Source organism: Dipodomys merriami, unplaced genomic scaffold (genome assembly GCF_024711535.1).
Source record: "Dipodomys merriami isolate MVZ:Mamm:240054 unplaced genomic scaffold, mDipMer1.0.p SCAF_47, whole genome shotgun sequence".
Lineage (NCBI taxonomy): Eukaryota > Metazoa > Chordata > Mammalia > Rodentia > Heteromyidae > Dipodomys > Dipodomys merriami.
This window is the reverse complement of record NW_027206035.1, coordinates 1,391,850-1,408,186: the sequence shown is the minus strand read 5'-3', so window position 1 is coordinate 1,408,186 and position 16,337 is coordinate 1,391,850.

Genomic DNA, 16,337 nt, shown 5'->3' with positions numbered 1-16,337 from the left:
GACAGGAGAACTGTGAGAGGAGAATATGGGATTAAAATTTTATCTGTAGTACTTGTGGCCTGGCAAAAGCTTCTCAGAATGTTTGCAAGCAGAAATAAGAGTCCACTTCGGCCGAATAAAATGAAAGACACACACCTGACATAGAAGCAGTGCCACAGAAGGACAAATGGGAAAACTCATCCAGGCTCAGAGTGAAGCAATAGTATGAGTTGTTCAGGTGCATGAAAATTTGTGAAGATTTTCTTTCTAACCATGGAGAGATCATTCAATGCTGGCATTTACAATATGTTCCAGGCTCATATCTGTTTAGGACTGTTTCCTCTGAATCATCTTGATAAAGACAGAAATGAGAATGTAACAATGGAACCTAGTTATGTTTTCTGAATGAGATTTCATCTCTTTCACAAATCAAGTAAGGTTGTAATGAATGACTTGGATTTCCTGAGAGAAATTCATGTTTGCTTCCTTGTTTCTATTAAGCTTCTCAAGTGAATAACTTTAAATTTGTAAGCTGTTATTATAACAAATATGAAATATTTTTTTATGTTTCTAGGAGGCACCCAGGTTCCTTTTAGATAGAAAATATTATCTGGCTTCCAACCAAAATCTTTACACCTCAGCCTCCAGAGTAACTAGGATTGCAGGCATCAGTCACCTCTCCTAGCTGAGACAAATATTTTTGGTATGGAAAATCACTATGATATAGAACATGAGGAATGAAGAATTTAGACTAACAAGGAATATTTTGAAAACATTAACAAAACTGAAGTTATCACAAACTTGCCTGATTCAGTGAGGAGAAAAATGAGAAAGAAGTTACAGAGGCAGAGAAGTGGAGACTAAAGAGAAGTGAATGAATAGTTCTTTGTTAGCAGAGCTACTGAAGATTACTTTTTAAGAAAATTCAGCTTGGTATAGAGGTACATGTCAATAATTCTAACTTACTTATAAGCTAGAATCTGGAATGTATAGGAGGTTTGCAGTTGGTATGGTAAAAGTATAATACTGGGACTTCAATACTTAAAACACCATGGTGCCACATGGTTATAAGAGAGGCAGTAGTAGGAGGGTCATGATTTGAGGCTAGCCTCGGCAGTTAATAAGAAACTATCTGAAAATCAATCTAAAGCTAAACAAAGTGCTAGGTATATGATTCAATAGCAATTATCCAGCAAGTTTGAGGCCTTGAGTTCAATCCCTTCTCCTGAGAAAAAGAGACAAGAAAAAGGAAGAAAGATTATAATACAAATTTCAAGATATTTCCTGTGGAACTTTCTGCTATAATTTCCTTCCTCAATTGCCTTAAAATGTTTACAAAGTCACTTACAGAAATGACTACCATCATTTGGGGAAATCACAGGAAAGTCTTTGCAACCAGCTTTGTAACAGGACAATTTTGTCAAGCAGATTTCAATGAGGTGAAAATGAGAGATAATGGGCTCAAGAAATTGCACTTCATAGCTATGTGTCAGAATGTGAGGAGCTCATAAAGAGAATTTATTTCTCAAGAAAAGAGGAGGATTGAGTTGATTTATCAACTTGAAAAATTACGGTAAATTCTGTTGGTATTTGGGATACACTTTCAAGCAAGGTGTTAAGCCAATAAAATTATGGTTGAGATTTTTTAAATATTTTTTATTGTGAGTGGTTGAGATTTTTATAAAAGCTGTAAGATAATTTTTTCATAGATTTTTATCGAAACTATTCAACAATTGTTAGATAAATCACAATAATGCAAATATGTGTTCTGTGTCATCTGATGGTGTTACCTATCTCATCATCTAGGGTTGGAAGAATGTTATCTTCATTTTAAAAATGCAGAAATGGAGGCACGAGGAGAATTGGTGTGTTTCTGAAGGGTGATGTGTAAATGACAATTGAGACTGAGCAGAACCAGAATCCATGGCTCAGATTCAATTCATGATTTGGAAACCCCGTGACTATACTAATATCTAAAACTCTTGTGCTAGCTGGGTGACATTGGACATGTTTCTTAGAGTTGTCATGTGTTGTTGTTTTTCCTGTAAACAGATAAAAATATTAGTGTTTTCTAGAATTAAAGAATATACCTTGGGAAGGTGGCTCAGTGTTAGAGCACTTGCCTTGCATGCCTGAGGCCCTGGGTTCTATTCCTCAGCACCACATAAGCAAAAAGAAAAAAAAGCTGGAAGTAGCATGTGGTTCAAGTGGTAGAGCGCTAGCCTTGAGCTAAAGAGCTGAGGGACAACATCCAATCCCAGAGTTCAGGCCCCAAGAAAGGATCCCCCCCAAAAATATACCTTTTGTGAAGTATTATGTACAGAACATGAAACAAGAATTCCATGAATTCTGAAGTTCTTTATGTATTTCCCTTTAAATTTTATTTTTAAGTCTCAAGATAGTAAAATTACTAACATTCGTTACATTGCAAAAAGCATTATCTGAACCCATTTGGAAGAATTTCTACAACAGTATTGTAATGTATGGGTTTTTGATGTGCTTATTTGCCTTTTCTATGTATCTGCTTAATTGGGTTATTTATTGTATGATTCATGTATTTAAGAGTTCTTTATATAATATGAATAAAAGCTATTTAACAAGAATTTTGTATTTTGCTTCATTATATTAGCAAAAATGCCTGCTATGTGTTTGAATAGAAATGGATCACATCTTTGCCTGATTTCGGAGCAACTGGGAATACTTTCATTCTAATGCAATACTCTTTATCAGATCAAGAAAGTTCCCATATAATAATTTTGACAAATTTTTACCATTCTGCTAGTTTGAAAAGAGCAGATTTATTTTAGGGTCACAGCAGGGAATTCCCCTGTGATCAGTGTCCTCTACAGTCATGGAACCACTCTTTGCAAACTGCTGATCATAATGGAAGCAAATTTTTGCTTGTTAGGACTATCAAATTTTTGGCCTATGTACTCAAGATGTTTTCCCAGGAAACAAATCCACACGTAGAAATTAGATCATCACAGCTGTTTGAAATGGCATTAGCAATATATATTTGCATTATTGATGTGCCATACCGCTATATAAAACAGTTTGTCACAAAACAGTTTGTGAAAGAACAACCAAATGTATAACCTAGAATCTGGGTATAGCAGTAAACTCTAGATGATTTTCTCATACTTTCAGACTTTTCGTAAACATAAATAATAAAAGCCAAATGAGGTGGTTTATACCTATAATCCTAGCTACTCTGAAAATAGAAACGTGGATAGTCGCAGTTCAAGGTCAAACTGGAAAACATACAAGACACCTCCATCTCAATCAATAAAATCTCGGTGTGCCAACGTGTGGATATCATCCTACCTATTACTGGACATGCAACTAGGAAGTTCAGTATATAGGTAGCTTAGGAATAAACAATGCAAGATTCTATATCAAAAACAAAGCAAAAATTGCTTGATATGGCATGATTCAAGTGGTAAGGTGACTGCCTGGCAAATGCAAGGCTCTGAATTTGAACCCAAGTACTTACCCAAAAATATTAAAAGTAAATAATATGAATTAATTCTCTAAATAATGTATCTGCAAATATTGTATATTCATATAGACTTGATAAAATTATATTGGGGTTAATATGTCACAAAATAAAGTAACTGAAGTCTCCATACGATACTTGTGAAATATTAATGTCATATTTGTGATGTATAATAGAAATATTTAAATAAATTGGAAAAAGGTTTCAAGGGAATTATGTGTGTTCTTACAACATCATAAAGATCCATACTAACCACAATATAATTTAATGATATCTAGAAAACAGAAGTAAATATTGAATGTTTACATTAAAATCTAGTCTGCTCCCAAACTTAAGATGAAATATACCTTGCTAATTAGGAGGCAGAGATTTAGAAGACTGATATCATGGACAGTTTTGACAAAAAAATCGTAAAAAAACTACAAAAACAAAGAAAGCTAGATATTGTGTAATTTTCCTGTTATCTCACGATGTGGAAGCCATAGGTAAGAGATCATTGCTCAAGGGAGGCTTGGCCTGAAAAATAATCTAAAGGGGTTAGAGCCGTAGCAATTTCAAGCACCAGTAGTGCCAAAGGAAAAAGAAAAGTAGAAAACAGAAAATGAAAGGAATGGATAAAAAGAAACTATTTGCTCTTCATTCTTGGTTTCATTTCATTGGATACAAGAATTGAGAGTATTTTGTTTACTGTTTTACGATTCAGGCCTCTCTAATATAAAAGCATTTATTTCAAGTAAATATTGTATTATTACTATTTATTAACTTATTATTAGACCTTTAGGTTTGGAGATTGAAATCATGGCTTTGTATATATCAGTCTAGTTCTACAACTTAGCTGTACCCAAGCTCTTTTGTATAGTTTTGAAAATTGTTTATGAATTCTTCAATAGTTAGCTATTATTCTTTTCATCTTATATTTTCTCCCACGTTTTCTCCTATGTATTTTGATTTGTGTTGAAAACTCCTCAATTTTATCTTCTGAACTTAGAATTTTGCTTTTGAGTTTACAGAGAAGTCAGTTATTTGTGACATCTTTTAAAATTATATACAGATATATGTATTTCATATATATGATTAATTCTTAGAGTTCATTGCAATAAGCAACATTTGTCTGGTAATATGCATATAGCTATTGAGCCATTGTGATCCTCTCCTAAGAATAGTGTCCCTTGTTCTTGCCATGTGAATGCTTAGAGTGCTGTTAATCATATCCAAGTGTAATTATTTGTGTTTTACTATCTATCGGATTTACATGTAGATTTATGGGCATATCCAGTTATTAGAAAAGAGGAAAACCATGTAGCATATATTTAATTGGATCTGGCTTATTTCACTTAATAGCATTTTCCCCCCAGTCTTTCCATTTCTTCAGAATGGGGTAATGCCATTCTTTCCCATGGAAGCACACAATTCCATCAATACAACAGAATTGAAGTTCCAGAAATGAATCCACTCCTATAGGCACATAGTCTTTGATTAGGAAGCCAGAAACACAGGATGGAAGAAAAACAGCCTCTTCAAAAAATTGGTTTAACTGGCTGTACACAGAAAAGTGAAATTAGATCATTTTATATCCTCCTGCACCAGAATCAATTCCAAATGGATTGAAGCGCTCAGTGTAAGTCCAGATGCCTTAGGAATCTTACAGGAAGAGTTAGGGGAAACATGAGGGCTCCATAGCATAGGTCAAAATTTCCAAAGGAAGTCTGGATAAATGGGATTACATCAAACCAAATCAATCATTTGTCAGACTCAAAAGCCCTGAAAAAAAGAGATAGTCTAGCACAGATTTATTAGGTAACAAACCTACAGATGAGAGCCTCAGCCAATGGTAAACCCTTTCTCCCTTTTCTAACTAGGTTATTTATAGTGGGTTTACATGAATATAAGTGATTTCTGATGGGGATTAGTCAGAAAACAACTAGTGCTAAGACAGAGATAGTATGTGAAATGAGTTGTAGCTGGAGAAAGGGAGGGATTAAGGCACGGGTGTCTAGTTCAAAGACTTGGCTTGGTGCCAGCTAAGTAAGGTATAGCTGCACAAGGGAAGGGGGGTAAAACCGAAGTGGTTATAAACAAAAGCATTGATCTGAAGCCTCAAAATAAGGATCTCAGTCTGTGTGGACCAAACAGTCTCTAACAATGTTTTATTTAAATTAACAAACACGATTTTAAATTTTTGCAGAGTGGGATGGTTCATAGTCAAAGGCAATTTCTCCTGTGTCAGGTATGTCCAAGCTATTATTTCACATGTTACCCAGTAGCCAGGTTTCAATGCAAATGACTACAATGATATTGTACAAATGTGGCTGTGACTTTTCCCTCTCATGAATCAAAATTCTGTCAAATGATTTCTGTCTTCCAGAATGATCTTCTGTCTTTCTCAGGATCTTTTTTACTACTTTGTCTTCATTATTGATAATCATAGTACATTTTGTTGTTGTCTTGTGTGTATATGTCATTTGTAGGGCTTGAACTCGATGTTTAATGGTCTCCCTTGTACTTTTTGCTCATGGCTGATGATACTCTATCCTTGAGTCACATGCTCACCTTCTGTTTCTTGCTGGATAATTGGAGATAAGTTTTCACATTTTTGTCTATTTGGACTGACATTGAACTAAAATATTCAGGTCTCAGCCCTCTGAGTTCTAGGATTGTACACATGAATGGCTAACACCAATTTTTGCTTTACTGTTATTTTAATTATGTGTTAGAGGAAAGTGGAAGTATATTTGTGTTAAGTGTGCAATTTTCAAATACAAGTTTGAATCAACTTGATATAACTGTTATTAATTCTAACAGTTAAATCAATGAGTATCAAACATTCCCACAGAAATATAATTGAAAACAAAAGGCATAATTGTTTTCTTAAACAATCAATGAAGCCAAAAATTACTTTCACTTTACAAATCATGTTTTATTTAACTTAAATTAGCAGACTTCTTTGAATAAAAGTAAATATATTAATTATATACCACAAGAAACAAAGTTATTATAGTTAAGAATAGATATTTCATCATACCCAGAAGATACGTTTTAGTGCATTCTCACTAAAAAGAAATGTTACATGCAGAAATTAATGGATATGATGGAGCTTATCATTACACAATATAAATAAATGGGATTACCACTCAATTATTTATAAATATGTAAAAAATGATTATATATCTAGGAGCCAGTAGCTCATGCTTGTAACCCTACCTAGTAAGGAGGCTGAGGGCTTAGAATCATGGTTCAAAGCCAGCCTAAGCAGTCAAGTCGACGACTCTCTTATCTCCAATGAGCCACCAAAAAAACTGACAGTTGTTCAAGAGGTACAGCACTAGTCTTGAGCTAAAGAGCTGAGGGACAGTGTCCAGGCCCAGATTTCAAGCACCACAACCGACTAAAAATAAACAGTTAAAATAAATATTTTGACATAAATGTTAAACTATGTATTGTAAAAATTTTAAATCCTCACTAGATATACTAGTTTATATAAATATAGAGAAGGTTTTTCTGGACTTAGTTGTCATTGAATTTTGTAAATCACATATTTGTCACTCAATTCATATTTGTATGTTTATATACTTATATACCATAAGAATAATTAAATGATATGTTTTAGGCAGTGCTGTTTTAGGAATTTCCCTTGGCTTTTTAACATTAACCCTTCTACCATAAAATCGATATACCCTCCAACCTTATCAGAGTTTTCATCTCGTTGGAGCAGAGAAGTATAAGCTATAATCATTGTTTGGAACAACTGTAACATTTTACATGAATTTCACTTAGTTTAAGATCCAAAACATTCAAGTCATCTTAACCATGCCAGTAATAGCAAAATATCTTCTGGGCTTTGCAGTCTCTTCAGAGATGAAAATCTTTAATTATACATCTACTTTTTTCTGCCTAACATCTTATATCTTAGGAAGTTCTTTTTGGGTAACCCTCTGTTCCTGACTAGAAGACTGCAACAAAGGCAATAAGGAAAATACTTGAAAACAATTAAAAAAGCCATCACAGACACTCCTGTAATCACCAGTTTCAATGAGAATATACATTAAAGTAACACGTTTTTGTTGCATTTAAAGAGCAATAAACTTTAATTAGCAGTGAAGGAGGTAACAGAAAACTGTGAAGACATCTTGACTTTGAACAATTCAATATAAGCGTAATGGATTTATCTTGTTTTTCTATGGAGTTGCCAAAATAATAGAGAGCAACACCCTAAGGCAGGAAAACACCTAAGCCAAAGCAGTAATCTTTTGTCTATAAAATAATCGTGAGGGTTTGACTCTTCCAAAGTCTGGCTTGAAAAGAGGAAAATGTATTTGCTTTGGAGTGAATAATAAAAAATATAAAAATCCTTTATTAATATTTTACATATCTTGACTAGGACCTCTCATGTTGGAGAAGAGGAAAGGTATGAAAAATTTCAAGATTGTTTGATTATTCCTGAAGATCATTCTTATTTATCAGCTATAGCCTGGGTTACACTTAGTATCATGCTTGTTTAAATTTAGAAGCATTATTTGTTTCTGGGTTATAAGCTGCAAAGCCTTGACTATTAATAAAGGGTCATTTCCTAAGAGGTGAAAGTTGCTGTGAAAACAAACCTAAAATATCAAAGACAGCATCGTGGGAACTATTTTCTAGCTATATGACAATATGTGGTGTAAATTTGTTTCGCATTGTTCCAGGGGACTCATTTTTGTTATCTTCTTTTTCACCATCTAGTGTTGCAATAATATTCTATACCATCCTGGGATGACTATGACTTTACTGGATTCTCTAATTTCTCTGTTTCTGTTTTACCTTTTTTAATTACTTTAGAAACTCTAACTCAACCTGACATAAATTATCTTTATAATATTAGCAAACAGATTTAATTTCCATAATCTTACCCTAGCCTTCTACATAACTTTGGTACTTAGTGATCCCCAAATGTGAAAATTAAGATAGGGAGCTTCTTATTTAGATATTATTTAGTATTTCAAGACTTCATTAATGCAAGGCCCTTAGTAGTATGTACATCATACAGGTGTACAAAGCTGGTGGCAAATTTTTCTTATTCTCAGAAATTAGGAAATGTGGTGTCCCTGTAGTTACATTAGGAAAAGGCTGTAGTTGAATTAATTTACTAAACCAAATCTGCTGTAAAGTATTTCTACAAGTTATTTGGCTTAAATAATCCGTATTTACCATTTTACAGTTCTAAAGGACAGAAATCTAAAATAAGTCTCATTAGATTAAAATAGAGACACCCACCGAGCTAAAATATTTTTCAAATGATTGTAGTGGAAAAGGCATTTATCTCCTGTTCTGCTTCCCAGAAATTCAGAATCTGGGTTGTTGTTTTTTCATTTATATTCTAATGTAGCATCTTTACATCTTTCTGGTAGTTCTTACCTAATCATGTCCCTTTTGAACTATACCTGGGACTTTTTCTTTTTTTCTTTTTTTCTTTTTTTTTGGGGTCCAGTCGTGGGGCCTGAACTCTGGGCCTGGGCGCTGTCCCTCAGCTCTTCAGCTCAAGGCTAGTGCTCTACCACTTGAGTCATAGCGCCCCCTCCGGCTACTTTCTTTTTGCTTATGTGGTGCTGGGGAATCGAACCCAGGGCCTCACGCATGCAAGGCAAGCGCTCCACCACTGAGCCACCTTCCCAGCCCCTATACCTGGGACTTTTAACTACCCATTTGAGTATACTTCCCTGGTTAGCTTTGAACCATGATCCTCAGATCTCAGCCTCCTGAATAGCTAGGATTACAGGCATGAGCCACCAGTGCCAGGCTGATGAAAACTTTCAAAACCTGAAAAACAAAATCAAAACAGTTCTTAAGAAGTGGAAAAACCTCCCATGCTCCTGAATTGGAAGGATCCACATCGTGAAAATGGCAGTAGTTGCCAAGGCTATCTACAAATTCAAAGCGATACCTATCAATATTCCAACCTCATTCTTCAAGGAAGTAGAAGAAGCAATCCAAAAAATCATAGGGAGCAATAAAAGACCCCAAATAGCAAAAATGATCAAAAACAGAAAGAAAAGTGCTGGAAAAATATCAATACCAAATTACAAACACTACTACAACATCATTTTAATCAAAACAGCATGATACTGACACAAGAACAGACTTCAGGAACAATGGAATATAATTGAAAATCCAGAAATGAACCTACAGACCTATAGCCATCTAATCTTCGATAAGTGAGCTAAAAATTAGAATGGAAGAAAGACAGCCTCTTCAGTAAATGGTGCTGGCAAAATTGGTTAACTACTTGTAGAAAACTAAAGCTAGATCCTTATATATCACCCTGCAAAAGAATAAACTCCAAATGGATCAAAGACCTGGAGTCAAAGCAGACACTGAAAACATTACAGGATGGAATTGGAGAAACTCTAAGTCTCCTTGGTACAGGCCGAAATTTTCTTAAAAGACACCCAGAAACACAGCAAATCAAAGAAAGGTCGGACAAATGGGATTGCATGAAATTTCAGAGTTTCTGCATGGCAAAGGATGAAGCTAGCAAGATCAATAGAAAGCCCAAAGATTGGGAGAAGATCTTCACTAGCCATACAATGGACCAGGGTCTCATATCTAAAATATACCTGGAACTCAAAAAATAAATGTCCCAACAACAAATCCTCACAATAAATAATTGGGCTAAAGACTTAAAGAGAAACTTCTCTGAAGAGGAAAGAAGGATGGCCAGTAGACACATGAAGGAATGTTCAACCTCCCTAGCTATAAAATAAAGGCAAATCAAAACATTCAGATTCCACCTCACCCCAGTTAGTATGGCTCTAATTAAGAATTCTAACAGCAGGTTGGTCTGTGGACAGAAAGGAGCCCTACTGCATTGTTGGTAGGCGTGTAAACTTGTTCAACCTCTTTGGAAAGTAGTATGGATATTCCTCAAAAGACTCCACATAGAGCTCCCCTATTTCCCTGCAATCCCACTTTTGAGCATTTACCCAAATGATACAAACATGATTATTTTAAAGCTACCAGCACGAGTGTGTTTATTGCAGCATTATTTACCATAGGTAAGATATGGAACCAACCCAGATGCCCCTTAGTAGATGAATGGATTAAGAAAATATGGTATATATACACAATGGAATTCTATTACTCTATCAGAAAGAAAGAATGCCATATTTCATAGGAAATGGAAAGACTTGGAAAAAATTAAGTGAAGTAAGCCAGGCCCAATGAAACATAGGTCCCATGGTTTCCCGTATTTGCAATAATGTATATTTTTGAGACAAGCAGAAACGGTCAGATAAGTTGATGTTAGGTGAAATGAACCCCAATATAAGTATTCAAATGTTTTTTTTTCTTTCTTGTGATTGTGTCTAACATTCATAAGATGATTTCTTTGTTGCTTTGTATGTCCCTCCCCAACAGTATAACCCCTGTTTTCACTGTATTTGATGTTGGTATAATTTGTGGAGGGGAAGGGAAAAAACAAACAGTTTAAATAGGGATACAGATGGACCCATTGCAACAATGAGGTATAAAAGTTGTTATGTTGAAAAATGAACTTTACCACTTTGGCCTGGGGGGAGGTAGGGGGACACGTGGTGGGGGGATGAGAATGGATGTGAATGGGAAACAGAGGAGGAGGCAACAATGCTTAATAAGAAATGTACTCATTACTTTGTTCATGTAATTGTAACCCCACTGTACAGTATTTTCACAAATAAGAAAAAGAAATATACTATTCAGAAAATCATATATAGAATTAGGGGCTGGGAAGGTGTTTCAGTTGTAGAGCGCTTGCCTTGCATGCTTGAGGCCCTGGGTTTCATTTCTCAGCACCACATAAGCCAAAATAAAAAATCAGCAAGTGGCGCTGTGGCTCAAGAGGTAGAGCACTAGCTTTGAGCTGAAGAGCTGAGGGACAGCGCCCAGGCCCAGGGTTCAAGCCCCATGACCGTACCCCAAAGAAATATATAGAGAGAGAATTATAAGATATAAACATACTTAAGATTCAGGATCATTGTAGCATTAACATTGTAGCATTAAAAAAATATGTACCCTGTATCTGTTGGATATATTTTCACTTCTGTTACAATGTCTTTGAATTATGAAAGGTGATCATTTGATGTTATCTGGTTTATTCTTGCTTTTTTTAGCCACTAATGAGCATCCTGAGCATCGAGGATTACAGGCATGACATATTGGTGCATGTTTGTGTTTCAATTTTTAAGGGTTTTCCTCTTTCCTTTGAATTCAAACATTGTCCTGTCAGTAATTCTGCACATTCTCAGACTGTTGTTCTCAAAGAAGATAAGTATCTGTTTGATGGGTGATTGTCCTGTTCATTGTATTTGACATAGTTTTCATTGTTTCTATTGATTTGCCCTTCCTAATTATTTCATTTGATGATTAGAATATTTAATATATAGACTTCAGTTTTGCCTCTATGGAGATTGTAGAAGTCATGTCAAAATAATGGTTTAAAAGATTCTTATAGAGACAGAATTGTGAACTTTATACATAAAAATGAAAAAAAAAATTGGTCTTTGTTTCTATGAAGAAATTTTAAAAATAGGATTTAAATTATATGGTAATATATTTTAAATGCCATATGAACAAAAAATATGATAATCAGCAAAATTTTCTCTAGGTGACTGTCCCATTTATTCCCCCACCCCACCTTTCCCTGTTCTGGAGCCTAGAAAGGAAAAGGAAAATTTGTGTTGATTATTAAAGATTGTGAATTTCTCAAACTAGCTTTTTAGAAGCTCTAGAGGGTTGGGATGTAGAACTGTGTTGGCCAAGAAGAAGAAGGAGGAGGAAGAGGAGGAGGAGGAGCGGGAGGAGGAGGAGGAAAAAGAGGAGGATGAGGAGGAAGAAGAAGAGGAGGACGAGGAGGAGGAGGAGGAGGAGGAGGAGGAGGAGGAGGAGGAGGAGAAGAAGAAGAAGAAGAAGAAGAAGAAGAAGAAGAAGAAGAAGAAGAAGAAGAAGAAGAAGAAGAAGAAGAAGAAGAAGAAGAAGAAGAGGGAGAAGAGGAAGACGAAGAAGACGAAGAAGATGAAGAAGATGAAGAGGAGAAGGAAGAGAGGAAAAAGAGGAGCAAGGAGATGGAAGAAAAAGAAAAGGAGGAGGAGGAGGAAGAAGTACAGAATCAAATTTATCCACATTTTATTTGATGAATATTTATGGCAAAATAAGAGGTTCAAGTTTCATTTTGATCTTTACAGTAGTTCCTGTTTAGCCTCTGGATATACATTTCAAGTGGATACCTGAAATCAATGAAGTACTTTAGAGAGTTAACCCTCATTATCCAGAATTTCCAGATCTAGGTGATCAATCAACCAGAAATTTAAAATATTCAGGAAAAAATGTTCCCCAAACATTCAATATAGCAACTATTTATATACTGTTACATGTATGTTGGTAATAGATATAACCTTGACGTGATTTAAAGTGTAACTTACTTTGTATGACATACTATGCTATTTTCTATATGGGACTGGAGCCTATGCTGATTTTAGTATACTCAATCAGTTCTGGAAGCAACACTGTAAATACCTAGATGACCATTTTATGATTTTACCCAAACAAATATAGCTACAATGAAGCTTCAGGTATAAATTAGGTACAGTAAGACAATTATAACAGTAGCTAATAAAAATAGAAAAATTGTAACAGTATACTGTAAAAAAAAAAAAGTAATGTGAAATGGATATGTAAATGCATACCTGTAATTCCAGGAAACAAGACTAGGCAGGAAAATAATCAAAGAAATATACAGTGAAACTTTAGCTCCAAAAGAACCCAAAAAACAAAATGAAGGTATTAAGTGAATGTGGTCTCTTTTAAATTATGAGATGTTTTTCCATTAATCTTTTCAGAGCACAGTTGAGAACAGGTAACTTGTTGGGTCTTTGTCCGTCCCACGAAAGACAGACTGGGTCTGAGGAAAGGTAAGTGCGTTGCTTGCCCATTCTCCACACTCCCTCAGCCTGGGGGACAACCAGACACAGCGGGGAGCCAAGTCAAGAAGGAAGAGAACTCGTTTATTAACAGAGAGCAGCCCTTTTTAAAGCCAAAAATGCTGGTGGTATGGCAGGGGAGGAAGAGGAAACAATCACTGTCAAAGTCACACCCTATCATGCACCTAAGCTTTCACGGGCTGATTACACACTGAATGTAAGGTAAATTGGGCTCTACCCACTCACCTCCCTCTCAGCACCATCTTTGTGCTCTGCAGTAACTAACTACAGAAGGGGGAATTACAGTGAAGGTGACTACTGTATAATTGTTTTGTGAAGAGAAAAACGTACCTTATTTAAAGGTTCTTTTCTGACAAGAAAAACCATGCACAATTCTTTTGCCTTTTTCTGAAACTCTAAGATATTTTTCCCCTCCCAACTAACCATCTTCCCACCTGGGTGCTGGAAAGGACAAGCACTCCCAAACTAGCTTAGCTGTGCCATCGAGTCTTTCCAGGGCAACAATGCTTGATAAGAAATGTACTCATTACTTTGCTCAGGTAATTGTAACCTCTCTGTATGGTACTTTCACAATTAAAAAGAAAAAGCAGAAGTACAAACATGATTTATTCCTGAACAACCAAGCTTTCTGTAGCCTATTTCACTCTTCCTATTTTGCTCCCAGACGCCCAGAAGACCCTGGTTTGAAGACATATTCTGTATTGTCAGGTGTATGAGATAAATGACTTCTTTAGAAGAAAATGTGAATTTGGAGATTGAAATTGTGAAGGGAAATCAAACTATCCCATCTTTTTTACTAAGGACTAGAAAAAAATGATATGTGCTTACATGCTGAGAGTAAGCAACTTTTGCCACCTGTGGTAATGAATTTAATTTTGATGCTGTTGTGAAATGTGTCCTGAATCCTAATTCCTTATTTTCTGAGAGCACCACCTCTTCAGAAATTCTGATTTGTACTGTGAATATTTACTTCCTGTAAAATGTAGTTGCTTGGATATTTTGATTTTGTGAAAGCTTGGTTAGTTTGATATTGTTCTCTCAGTTGAATTATAAGCAAGTAAAAATGAATTGAAACTGATTAAATTAAGTTCTTTCTGCCCATTTACTCTGGTACAGATTTCTTTGATTTAGGAAATCTACATTTTAAGTCATTCTGGATGACTAACTAGGTCTGTGTATGTGGATGAGTCAATAAGAATTGCAGACTTTGCCACATTGATTTTGGAGCAAAAAATTACAGCTGGTAACTGGGCAATGATTCAGAAGACAGCTGAGGCTGAAGCCATGAGCCCTCCTGATTGTGTTAAGCTCGCAATCTCTTCTAAAACACCCTTCACTCCCCATTCAGTGGTTTCATTGTCTATCCAAAAAGGTTTCTGGAGCTTCATCTTATGCTGACCTCCTAGTATGCCAACATAAGGGGAGTCAAAGCAAGCAAGCCAGATGTGGCAGAGGGATTTTTTTGGTCGGTTGTGGGGCCTGAACTCTGGGACTGGGCATTGTCCCTCAGCTCTACAGCTCAAGTCTAAAACCGCTGATCTAAACAACTGCATAGATCAAGTAGATTTAACTGACATCTACCGAATAATTCACCCAGCAGCAACAGAACACACGTTTTTCTCTGCAGCACATACAACATTTTCCAAAATAGACCACATTTTAGGTCACAAAGCAATCTTGTCCAAATTCAGAAACATTGAAGTTATACCTTGCATTCGCTCACACAACAAGGAAATAAAATTAGAACTCAACACCAAAAACAACCAAAGAAAGTCCTCTAACACATGGATGCTGAACAACACACTGTTGAATCACCAGTGGGTCAGGGAAGAGATTAAAAAGGAAATTCAAATGTTCATGCTATTCAACAAAAATGAGCACACAAATGAACAGCTCTTCTGGGACAGAGCAAAGGCAGTACAGAGAGGCGAGTTTATAGCTTTGAGTTCCTATATCAACTAATTGGAGAGATCTAAAACCAATAATTTAATGAGACATCTGAACCTCCATGAAAAAGAGCAGCAAGATAAACCCTAATCCAGGAGATGGAAAGAAATAATTAAAATTAAATCAGAATTAAATGAATTAGGATCCAAGAAGGCCATAGAAAGTATTAACAAAAGAATGAGTTGGTTCTTCGAAAAAATTAACAAAATTGACAGGCCCTTAGCAAATCTTATCAGAAAAAGAAGAAAACTCACCCAAATATATAAACTCAGAGATCAGAATGGAAACATCACCACAGAAACAACCAAGATTCGGAACATTATAAGGGAATACTTCTCAAAACTATGCTAATAAGTTTGAGAACTTTGCAGAAATGGACCTTTTCATTGCAAATATTGACATGCCGAAACTAAACCAAGATGAGTTAAAACATTTTAACATGCCCATATGAAACATTGAGATAGAAACTTCAATAAGAGCAGTCCCATTTAAAAAGAGCCCAGGACCAAAAAGATGTGCAGCAGAATTTTATAAGGCTTTCAAAGAAGAGCTCACACCAATAGCCCCTCAATGAAATTGAAAGAGAAAGTGCACTACCGAACTCACTCTGTGAAGACATCATAACCCTCATCCCAAAACCAGTCAGGGACTCATAAAAAAAGAGAACTTATAGACACATTTCTTTGATGAACATTGATGCAAAATTCTGAACAAAATTTTGGCCAATCGACTTCAGCAATTCATCCAAAAAATCATAAACCATGATCAAACAGGATTCATTTCAGGAATGCAAAGCTGGGCCAATATACGCACATCAATTAATATAATTCCTTACATCGGCAAGAGCAAGGATAAAAACCACATAGTGATCTCAATAGATGCAGAAAAGGCATTTGAAAAGATTCATACCCATTGATAATGAAGACTAGAAAAACTAGGAATCCGGTGAACATTCCTCAATACAATGA